Below are 12,219 nucleotides of genomic sequence, written 5' to 3' on the forward strand. Positions count from 1 at the left end.
ATCAAAGCATTTATAAAGTATCTTCAGCATTTTATGATACTCTACCATAACAGTAAAGTTGTTTGTGTATAACTGACTACTGAGACACAATCTGCTAAACACCATAGGAAATTACTTCTTTTATGAGGCACATCCAGGTAAGTATTATATTTACTCTGTAGTTAAAGCCAGTTTATTCATTCCTAATTATGAATCTGAAGTTCTTCTTTTAAAAAGTGACATTTTTTAAGACCTGAGGAAGCAACTCGTTTTTATATCAGCTTTTAATCTAATGGTTTAGGTCAGTGAAGTTTTCTTACATTATATACTGGATTAAATATAACTTAGGGCTAGTAATTTAAAACTCAAAACCTCATAGAACTATTGTCCGTGGCAGATTTCACTTTCACTTAATGACTCTCATTTTGATTACTGTAGTACTCCTTTCCCACTCCCCAAAAATTACATTTTGTAAAAATTTAAGGTAGAATTCAAATGGAAGTTAAGACTTGGAGGAACTTATTAAGGTTGTGATAAGGAGACTACAGCCATCATTGAGCCTGAAAGCCCGTAATTCTTTTCAGATTCGTTAAAATACAATACACTAACTACACTAAATAACTACTTCTCAAAATGTCTCCAGACCAGCAGATTCAGCATCATCTGGGGACACGTTAAAATTGAAAATTCTTGAGCCCATCAGAACTAGTGATTTAACACATGTTAAGCTTGAAGAGTTAACAAGTTTCAACAAGTCCTTCAGAAGATTCTGCCATCTGCTGAAGTTTGAGAACCGCCGTACTAAGTAATCCCTAGCATCTTTTTGAACCCTGGTTTATTGGAAACGTCATCATTTCTCTCACTGACTTCAAGGAAGTAACTAAAAATTCTTTTCCTTAGTTTTAGATTTACTAAGACTAAGGTGGATTCTGTCCTCCTGTGTCTAATCCTCTAGAAGTTCAGTGTCTTTATGATTCAGAATTGTTCGTCTTTGACCTCAGTCCTGTTGTCATCCTCCAAAAGTAAAATCCCACAGGATACTTGGGAAGAGTGAGTAGGGACGACTTTGAGTAATTACTTTTCTAGATTTTACATCGGTGTGCAGATAAAATTAAGAGTCACGACGGCGGGAACTATGTACACAGTTGGATGTGCACAGACACACACCAGAATTTCAGATTCCCTGTTTTTCCATGCGCAGTTCTTCTCACACCTTCACTGCTATCCTTGAACCTCCCATTCGATGCAGCTCCAGTAAAATAGGATCTTAATTTACCAAGAAAGTTAGGGAGCTTGGGTATGACCCCTTCCAGTTTTTCACCCCCACACTTGTAAATTTACAGTTAATTGTTAACCAGGTTGTGATAAGGAATAGACATTATTGATAACCCAATGTTACAAGGAAAGTATAAGTAAAATGTATAGAATGATTTATAAATTTAATTAAAAGGACTTCTGTTACATGGACATATTTGCTCTTTGACAGAATTAGAAAACTTACTTTTTTTGCTTTGTATTATCCCAAAGCCTGTACAATATTTGTCCTTTAACAAATGGTTCTTTTTCAATAATCTGGAGCCAGTTATGTATCCTTAACCCTAGTTGTGGATCAAAAGCATATGAGGAACTTTCTTTCCAAAAGGTGTCTAGGTCCTCTCTTATCATGTGGATTCTTAAAAGCCTTTTACAGTGACATGTTTGAGAACATTGAGTAGATGCTTCTCCAACTTTAATTTTTCTAAGGGTCACCTGTGGCCTCCCCCTCAGAGGCTGGCTGAGCCTGGCTAAAGTGGGGCAGGGAGACTTGCCTTCTGCATTGTTGTGAGTCACGTGTAAAGGCAGGGAGTTTAAGTTTTCGGATGACCCCCTCAGCCATGCAGCATGCCCAGTTTGGCCTGTGCTCCACCGAAGCTGCTCTGAGTGTTTCTCAGCCCTTCACTCGTGGACGCGCTCTCCTCAGTGGCTGAGCGTGCCGGCTCCAGAGCCAGACTGCCTGTGCCTGGATTACTGTGTTGGTCTCGAGTGAGCTCTGTAACTCCTCTCACAGTAAAAACTGCCTTATATGCCTCCTTTAAAAGATGAAATGGATTTCTGTATTAAACAAAAACTCTGAGAATATGTCACAGTGTGAGTGTTCAGTTTATTGTCAGCCATTTTATAGTTTGTCATTGTTGGCTTTGGCTAGTAATTTTCAGAAGCTCTGCCTTCCTGAGACAGGCTTCTTTGCATTATTCTCATTCTTTTGTTTTCTTTCTACTCAAATGTTGTCAAGATTTCTGTTCTTGGCCCACTTCTAACTCTTCACGCTTCCTGGACAGTCATATCAGCTAGTTTGTCTTCTTGTACTGCCTACATGCTTCTGATTCACAAGTTCGTGTTCCTAACTGAACCTCCTTTGTACGTTTTTTTTTTCCTTTTTTTTTTCCTTTGTACATTTTAGATCCACGTGTGTGTTCATGCATCTGTTCAGCACAGAGACTTCGATGTTTCACAGGCACTTTAAATTCCACACCTCCAAAACTGAATTCACCACTTCTTCCCAAACCTGGTTCTCTTATTTTCTCTTCAAGTGATACACTGATTCAGAAATAGGGAATTATTCTCAACTCTACTATTATTTCCCCTTGATTACCAGGCGTCGACAGGTCAGATTTTCACGTGCACTTACAACGCTTACTACTGTCAATGAGATTTCTCATCTAATTTGGACAATTGCATTTGCTCTGAGTGGCCTATCTTTGACCTTGTGCCTTTGGTCCATCTTACATACTGTTGGCAGAATCATCTTTCAAAGTGGTTTTGCATATCCATCTTCCTTTGCTGGCCTCGCCTCCTTTAGAAGGAAATATAGTATCTCCTGTTTTTTGTAACCCTAGTATCTGTTAAAATACCTGACAAATTAACAAAGGTGCAGTCTTGCAGGTTGTCTGGTCCTCCAGTCCCCTCAGACCTGCCTGGTCTAGCATGATAGCCACTAGCCACCTGTAGCTGTTTAAGCCAAATAAAAGTAAAATTAGTTATCCTAGCCATGTTTCAAATTCTCAACAGTCACGTTGGCTATCTATTGGACAACACATTTTAGAACATTTCTATTGCAGGAAGTTTCATCGGATAGAAGTACTTCAAAGTCTTGCTGCTACGGACATCTTCCTCTGTTAACACACTTGGAACATTAAAACAACCTGTAAATGCCAACCTGAGCAAGCTGGCCTTAAGCATTTATGTCTCTATCTTGATCCTGCCATGAACCAGTACTACATCTGCTCTTCAGAGAGCACCTCTGCTGGGATATATTCAGTTAAAAGAGGCCACGCGAGGTATTTCAACAGGGGTGATGTGCTGGAGGCACTAGAGGTAACCCAGAGAAACTAACTGCAGGATGCAGCTACTGTGCCTAGGAGTAGGAAAACAAAAGGTGGAAAGGGGGCTTCCCAGAACCTTGGAGTTCCAGAAAACTGGTCTCCATGGAGTTGTTGCTCAAACCCCTGAGAAGGTTCGACACCTAAGTGCTCTTTGTAAGGAGCTGAATGAAGACGAATCAGTTGAAATTATTAGGTCACTAGTAGGATTGGCAAGCAAAGACAGAGGTAGATCTTGTCCTCTTTCTGCCTTCCAACTTTTCTAATGAAGTGCAGAACCTAAATGAAGTGCAACAGAGATCTGCGAAATGCATTACAAAGTCCAACCCCAGCATCACAGGCCAGAGGGTAGAAGGGTGGACCTGGAACTGAGAGACAAGAGGAATACAACCTACACACTCATTTCCTCTCAAAGATTTCCTTCTTATCCAAGCGTGTTAATTACTGAAACCCTGGATATTCAGAAATGTATCTACAGACTAGCTCTGGGAACTCGAGAGTAAATGCACTAGTTCTGATTGAAATCTTGTTGCTCTCTCTTTTTTTAACCAGATGAGACCTTTTAATGATGCCACTTAATGCATTATTTTGTTTAAATCAGTAGTGGAAGGATGTATGAATTCATACCCATTCACTCACATGTTTTGCTTGTGTGCCGTATGCCACAGTATCTGCCAGGTAGTATATTTATCAAGCTTAGACAAGAGTAATAATCCACCAAAATTCACATGTCTACCCAGAGTTAGACACTTATGCTTACAAGAGCTTAAGACTTTTGTGTTGACTCCCTTGGACTTCTTGCTATGCATGTGCACATATACATACACACATACAAGTGTACCTAAATGACTTTCATAAAAATTTTAAAACATAATAGGTGTAGACATAGTTCCCAGAAACTGTCTCTTACTGCTCTGCAGTATTTGATTATAAGGAAGATGTACAATATTTATTCATGGACATACGATGTAGGCTGCTACTTAACATCTTTGTGTGTATTACTTTAACGCTTTCTGTGTTTTCACTAAATTTGGAGATGTGTAACTTCTGAGTTACGGAGTATACAGACAAAATTTTGAGCTAAATTGTCAAACTGTCCTTCACCAAGCCATTCCTCTACGCTGCTGCCACTAGTGCGTGAGAGTTTATTTCTTTACAGGATCAACAGCATAGACTTTTATCAGTTTTTAATATTTTTCAGAGACAGCCAAAAATGTATTTTTAAAATTTTTAATGAGTGAATATATTTCAATATGTTAATGGCTGTTTGTACTTGCTTATGACCTTTGCGCTTTTTCTTTTGGATGTTCATGTCTATAAATTTGCAGTATCTCATTTTAGGAATCATTCTCTATTATACACTGCAATTTTTTTCATTCTGTCATTTATTTTCAGTTTGCTTATATGTTACCATTTTACAACTTTATTTTTATGTAATCAAATCTATTGACCTACTTTACAATTTTTGCCTTGGATATCATGTTTAGAAAGAATTTTCCTTGTTCAAGATTATAAAAATACCCATGTTCTGATATTTTTATGATTTTGTTTTCTATGTCAGTCTTTAATGCAGTTGGAAATTATATTATGAGGTAAAAATTTACAAATTTTTGCCATTATCTAATTGTCTAGAAAATATTTTCTTTTTCCTTACTGATCTAAAATGTAAGCTCCACTAGATAATAAATTTTTATATTTGATATTTATGAATACTCTAGTTCCACTTAATGTCTTTGTCTATTCAACTATCATTACTAATTTAATGACTATTGTTTTAACATTGATTTAAAATGTTTGTTTTATAACTAATATACATTTTCACAGTATCTAATATGTCATGTTACTCCCCAACACAGATTCCCTTAAATACTCATTTTTTTCCAGAGTTTTCTGTACTCTCTTATAGATAAACTAAGTTATTCAGTCTCTTTTTAAATAAAATTCCTACTAGCATTTTTATTGTAATTACATTGGCTTGCATAGATTGGCGTATAGAAAAATCATGATGCCTTTACAATGATGCATCTTCCTGTCCAAAACCAGTATTGTGTATCCTTTTATTAAATTCATGTCTGTCATAAGAGTTTTAAAATTATTTCCTGACTTTAATTCTAGGTGTCTTATAATGGTTTAATGTTTCTGTGGTAGTTATGAATGAGCTGCTTTTTCCCATCTTAAAAAAAAAAAACGCTTTCTAACTGAATATTACTGGTATAGAATAGCAGCTCTCAAACTTTTTGGTCTCAGGACCTCCTCACATGAAAATTATTGAGAACATAAAAGATTTTTTGTTTGAGCAGATTATATCTGATATTTACCATTTTAAAAATTGATTTTGAAGTGTATATTAATTTTAAAATGATTAAAAAAGAACATTTGTGTTAAAATTATTTTAAGTGAAAAAAAAGCTCGATTTTCTGCCTTGCTTTTCTTTTGTAGTCTGGTGAGCATAAAATCACAAGCCTGAGGCTTGAGAGGAAATTAAGTACTAGTTATAACTACCCCCTCCCCTTAAAATGATTATGAAAATTATGCTATGTTCACACTTCCACACAGCACATAGGATTGATTAGCTTAAAATTTCTACCAGCAAGCATGATTATTTTAAAGATAGGCATCACTTTTCAAGCTGGGCATTTAATTTCTTAGAAAAAGAAGAATCGTCTAACTGTTTCAAACTTCCATGTGCCTTCCCTAGTCCTGGAAATTTAACCCAATAAAAAAATTGCTCTCTGGGTTGCACTTCCCATAGCCCATATTCTGAAAATGTCTGCAGGAAGAAAGCATGTCCTGCACTGCGCTCAAGCAATGCCACCTTGTATGTCCATTGTCCTAACACTGAAAAGAGTTGCTTCATATTTTTAAAATCCAATGTTAATAGTTATTGATGTCAGGAAACTTACTCTGATACCAGCTGTTGTATGATGGCTAAATTACAGATGTCTATAAATCTTTTAGAAGATGATATATGGGGAGTATCTTTAAGGTCTTGGAACAACAGTGAACTTCTTAACAGAATTAATCATGAAGGAAATATTTGATAAGCTTAATAACCATGTGACAGAATTCTGTCAATCGAAAGATTCCCTGAAGAGCGTGAAGAGACAGGCAATGCAGTGAGAGAAAGTATTGGCAATGTGCAAGATGGCAGCACAGTAATAAAGATTGGACTTGTGGCTTGGGTGAGATAATTTTGATAACATACTTTCTAAAATGTAACCAGATCCTTTTTCATTAAAAAAAATAGTTAAAGAAAAATCCAGTGACAGCATTTTTCAACAAAATGAAGTGACAGACATTCTCATGAGCTACAAAATACTAGTGGATGGAACCAAACTGCATGCAACTATTGTATTTTGGCAAGACTTTTGACAGGTTTAGCAAATATGAGTAGGTATCAGAGTAAAAAAAAAAAAAAAAAATTCTGTACATCCTAAAACCCCCAGAAAATAAATTGCCAATAAACATAAAGAAAGCCTCGATCTAATTGGGATCTTCTGCAAATAGGTCTGAGAATAGTGGTTAAAACAGGGAGAACACTCCCTTAAGCTTCAATATGTGGATGGGTGGTACCAAGGGACATGTGTAAAAAAAAACTGGAGGAGGCTGAGGCTATGTAAGCCTCACAGAAGTAAAAAATGCTCAAAATCAAAATTGCTTCTGAAGGACAAATGTCATTATGGGGAGACTTCCAGAAAAGTCCCTGTGGCTATAGGAGACAAGGTTTTCATTTAAGATGTGTGTGCTAAGTTGCTTCAGTTGTGTCCGACTCTTTGCGACTCTATGGATCGTAGCCCGCCAGGCTCCTCTGCTCATGGGTTTCTCCAGGCAAGAATATTGGAGTGGGTTGCCATGCCCTCCTCCAGGGGCTCTTCCCAACCCAGGGATCAAATCCAAGTCTCTTACATCCCCTGCATTGGCAGGCAGGTTCCTTACCACAAGTGCTACCTGGGAAGGTCATTTAAGATAGATTTAGTTTTCTTGTCCTTTACCCAGATTTTGAGATAGGAATTTAATGCCCTGAGATCATCATTTTCTTTCTTCAGATTCTTCAGTACACTTTGATGTAACCAATCAATCCCTCGATATAACAAGTTTTCAGCAAAATATGGCAGTAGCTACTGAGTCACTCGCTCCACAGGTGATTTCATGTGATGATCTAACACAGTTTTACCACTGCAGTCCATGGAATACCAGCATCCTCTTTATGACAGCATCAATCATTTTAATCTAATCAAATTGAAGATAAAGATGGTAGATTACTGTACTCAAGATTCAGTTACTCTGGAGCCTTTTGATACCAATAACTACATTTATGATGTTAAATGAGGGAAGCAGAACTATGAGTTGTGAGATAAGATACTCATAATAATTAAAATACAATTACAGGAGAAGCTGGAAGGTGACAGTCTAGGACAGAAGTTGGCAAATCAGGGAAGGTGTCACTAACCAGTAAACCTAGGAAGCCCCCAAGTATGACCGGCTGCTGAAGTGTAGCTCTGAAGAGAATGCTCCTAGATCTACAAAAAGGTATATTGTTCAGTCACTCAGTCGTGTCCAACTCTTTGCACCCCCATGGACTGCAGTATGCCAGGCTTCCCTGTCCTTCACCATCTCCCAGATTTTGCTCAAACTCATGTCCATTGAGTCGGTGATGCCATCCAACCATATCACCTTCTGTTGTCCCCTTCTTCTTCAATCTTTCCCGGCATCAGGATCCCTTCCAATGAGTCAAATCTTTGCATCAGTGGCTAGAGTATTGGAGCTCAGCTTCAGCATCAGTCCTTCCAATGAATTTTCAGGGTTGATTTCCTTTAGGAATGACTGGTTTGATTTCCTTGCTGTCCAAGGGACTTTCAAGAACTTCTCCAACTCCACAGTTTGAAAGCATCAATTCTTCGGTGTTTAGCCTTCTTCATGGTCCAACTTTCACATTCATACATGACTACTGGAAAAACCATAGCTTCCATTTTATGGACCTTTGTTAGCAAAGCAATGTTTCTGCTTTTTAACAGAGAAGGTATGCCTGGTATACAACTCCGCCATGATGATGGGCCTGAAGCGACTTACAGTCACAGAGTTGGCAGTTGAAGAACAAGCTGGGTATGGGGTGGAGAACAGGTGCAAGCTAGAACCTGTTGCACCCCTGTGTGTATCAATCAGCACATCTAATGGCCTTCAGAGAACAAAGGCTCATTCACTTCTATTAATACTTTCCTAGTCTTACAATTCTTTTGTCCCATGCTAATTAGGAACCACACAGGAAGGATTCTAGGAAATGGACTTTCAGAATTATAGAGTTCAGGCTATGACGAAGACATAGAACAAAAATATAACCATAGAGAAAAAATATATATATATATATATATATATATATATTTGTTGTTATTTAGTCACTAAGTTGTGTCTGACTCTGAAAGCTCCTGGACTGTAGCCCACCAGGCTCCTCTGTCCATGAGATTTCCCAGGCAAGATTCCTGGAGTCAGCTGCCATTTCCTTCCCCAGGGGATCTTCCTAACCCAGGGACCAAACCTGTGTCTCCTGGTTGGCAGGCAGATTCTTTAGCAGTGAGCCACCTGGGAAGCCCTGTTATATACATTGTATGTGTATATATTGTGTATTATATATATGCATATGTGTGCTAAGTCGTTACAATTGTGTCTGACTCTGCAACCCTATGGAGTGTAGTCTGCCAGGCTTATCTGTCCATGGGATCCTTCAGGTTAGAATACTGGAGTAAGTGGCCATAGCCTCCTCCAGGGGATCTTCCTGACCCAGGGATCAAATCCATGTCTTTTATGTCCCCTGCATTGGCAGGTGGGTTCTTAACCACTAGTGCCTCCTGTGATGTCCATATATGTACAAATATTATATATATATATGTATATATAATGCAAAAATGTCAGAGAATAAGAACAGTGAGCTTAAACAGGGGCTTTACCAAAAATATATCCAAATGACTGATAATCAGAAAAGTGTTCAGCCTCATAAATAATCAGGAAAATGGGAATTAAAATCACAATGAGATACCACCAAACACCCACAAGACTGGCAAAAAAAAAACAAACAGCCAAATATTGGTGGATATGTGTATGTAGCAACAGGAACACAAATTATACTGGTGGGTATGTAAATTAGTGCAACATCTTTGGAAAAATGTTTAGCAATATTTTAAACCATTAAAGCTATGAGTACATCATTCAGTTTTGTTTTTGTTTTTTTCAGTTCAGTTGCTCAGTTGTGTCCAACTCTTTTTCCTAAGTATTTTTCTTAAAGATATTTAGGTATATGTGTGTCAATTTACACCTAAAAAATGTTCTTGGAAGCATTTTTTTATACTAGCAAAAACTCAGTTCAGTTCAGTCACTCAGTCGTGTCTAACTCTTTGCAACCCCATGGACTGCAGCATGCTAGGCTTCCCAGTCCATCCCCAACTCCCGGAGCTTATTCAAATTCATGTCCACTGAGTCGGTGATGCCATCCAACCATCTCATCCTCTGTCGTCCCCTTTTGCTCCTGCCTTCAATCTTGCCCAGCATCAGGTTCTTTTCCAATGAGTCAGTTCTTCACATCAGGTGGCCAAAGTATTGGAGCTTTAGCTTCAGCATCAGTCCTTCCAATGAACACCCAGGACTCATCTCCTTTAGGATGGACTGGTTGGATCTCCTTGCAGTCCAAGGGACTCTCAAGACTCTTCTCCAACACCACAGTTCAAAAACATCAATTCTTCAGTGCTCAGCTTTCTTTATAGTCCAACTCTCACATCCATATGTGACTACTGGAAAACCATAGCTTTGACTAGACAGACCTTTGTTGGCAAAGTAATGTCTCTGCTTTTTAATATGCTTCCTAGGTTGGTCATAACTTTTCTTCCAAGGAGCAAGCATCTTTTAATTTCATGGCTGCAGTCACCATCTGCAGTGATTTTGGAACCCAAAGAAACAAAGTCTGTCACTGTTTCCCCATTTTTTACCATGAAGTGATGGGACGGGATGCCATGATTTAGTTTTCTGAATGTTGAGTTTTAAGTCAAACTTTTCACTCTCCTTTTTCACTTTCATCCAGAGGCCCTGTAGTTCTTCACTTTCTGCCATACAGGTGGTGTCATCTGTGTATCTGGTGTCATCTGAGGTTATTGATATTTCTCCCAGCAAAACTAGAAACAACCCAAATATCCATTAACCATAAACTGATAAATTTTAGTATGCTAATATAATGGAATACTATACAGCAATAAAAGGAGAAGGATCTTATAAAGATATGGCTGACTAAAAGAAATAAGACCAAAGTATAGACAGTTTAATTCCACTTATTAACTTAAAAAACCCAAGCAAAACAGAAATATATAGGAATGCACTAATGGGAAACTGAAAACAGAAAAGCATTACCACGTAAGTCTGGATAACAGTTACTTCCAGGAGGGAGGATAAAGATGTGATTGGAAAGGTACATCTGGGAGGTTTCAGGACTTGCTTCCAATTTTGTAGGATTTAATAAGTTTTAATTTTATGTTTGCATGAAAGTTTTTAGTTTAAGTCTGCAGTTTGGAGGAGGATTAATCTCCAGAGGTATAAATTTGACAATCATCACATTTGAGATGCAGTTAGTCAGGGAATTCATGTTATGTAATAAAGTAATGTAGAGAAAAGAGAGGAGGGCCCACGATTGAGTTCTGAGGAGTATTAAAAAGTGTTTTGTTGGAACAAAAACCAGTCCTGAAAACAGAGAAGGCTCTCCAATGACATAGAAAGATCTGGTGTCTCTTACTCCAAGCAGAAGAATTTTTCTAAAAGTAGGAAATGGTCATTTAAGATAAGTGTTTCTGGGTAAAATAAGGACAAAAGAGTAGGTGATGTTGACAAGGGTCATTTCAGTGGAATGGTGGAGACAAGCTGGAAAGACTTCAAAACATCAACAACATGGCTGAATTGATAATTTAAAAAATGTTTAAAGAAGGGATGAAGGGATGGTCACACTGAAATAACTTGATTGTTGTCTTCTAAATTCCCAGTAGGTGGTGTCATAATACTGCATTTAGAGAACAGGGTTTTTTTCTTTTTAATGAGGTAGAGAAAGAACAAAATACTTTTGAACTAATATGCTTGCTCAAATCTATGTACTTTCTTTTTAAAAGTTTTTTCTCTAAGATGACACTATTATGAACATCTTAATTCTTTATGGTGAATCTGTAATTCACATTTTTATAAGAAAATATTTAGTAAGTGATGACTTTTTATTCTTTTATTCTCTACAGTTATATAATAATACATAATCAGTCAAAAGAAAGATGTCTAAAATATCTGCCTCCCAAATTTCCCAGTATATTTTTTTACTCTTATATCTTAGACATGTGAAAAAAGAAACTGTTTTTGTCCTGGGAGTCAAATAGGAATGCCAGACCTGTCATTATAACCATTATAACCTTTATTTTCACTCAAATGTTTTCTACTTTTAGCTACTCTTTTGAACTATCTATATTATAAATGATTGGCTTTGTGGAAATCCAGCTATTTATAGTTGAATTCAATGCACTCTTATTCTTCCTACCTTACATTTCAGTAATCCTTACCTTTACTTTGTCCATGTAATACATGCACTGAGATAGTTATAACTCAGCGAATAGTACAGTCTCTATGAGTGGATGACTCTCAACAACTGTGTAACCGTCCATGTTTTTCATGTCTCATAACCTGGATTATTAAATTCCTTGGTGGCTCAGACAGTAAAGAATCTGCCTGCAATGCAGGAGACCTGGGTTGGGAAGCTCCCCTGGAGAAGGCAATGGCTACCCACCCCAGTATTCTTGCTTAGAGAATTCTATGGACAGAGGAGCCTGGTGGCCTACGGTTCATAGGGTCGCAAAGAGTCTGACACGACTGA

Source organism: Odocoileus virginianus, chromosome 25 (assembly GCF_023699985.2).
Source record: "Odocoileus virginianus isolate 20LAN1187 ecotype Illinois chromosome 25, Ovbor_1.2, whole genome shotgun sequence".
Lineage (NCBI taxonomy): Eukaryota > Metazoa > Chordata > Mammalia > Artiodactyla > Cervidae > Odocoileus > Odocoileus virginianus.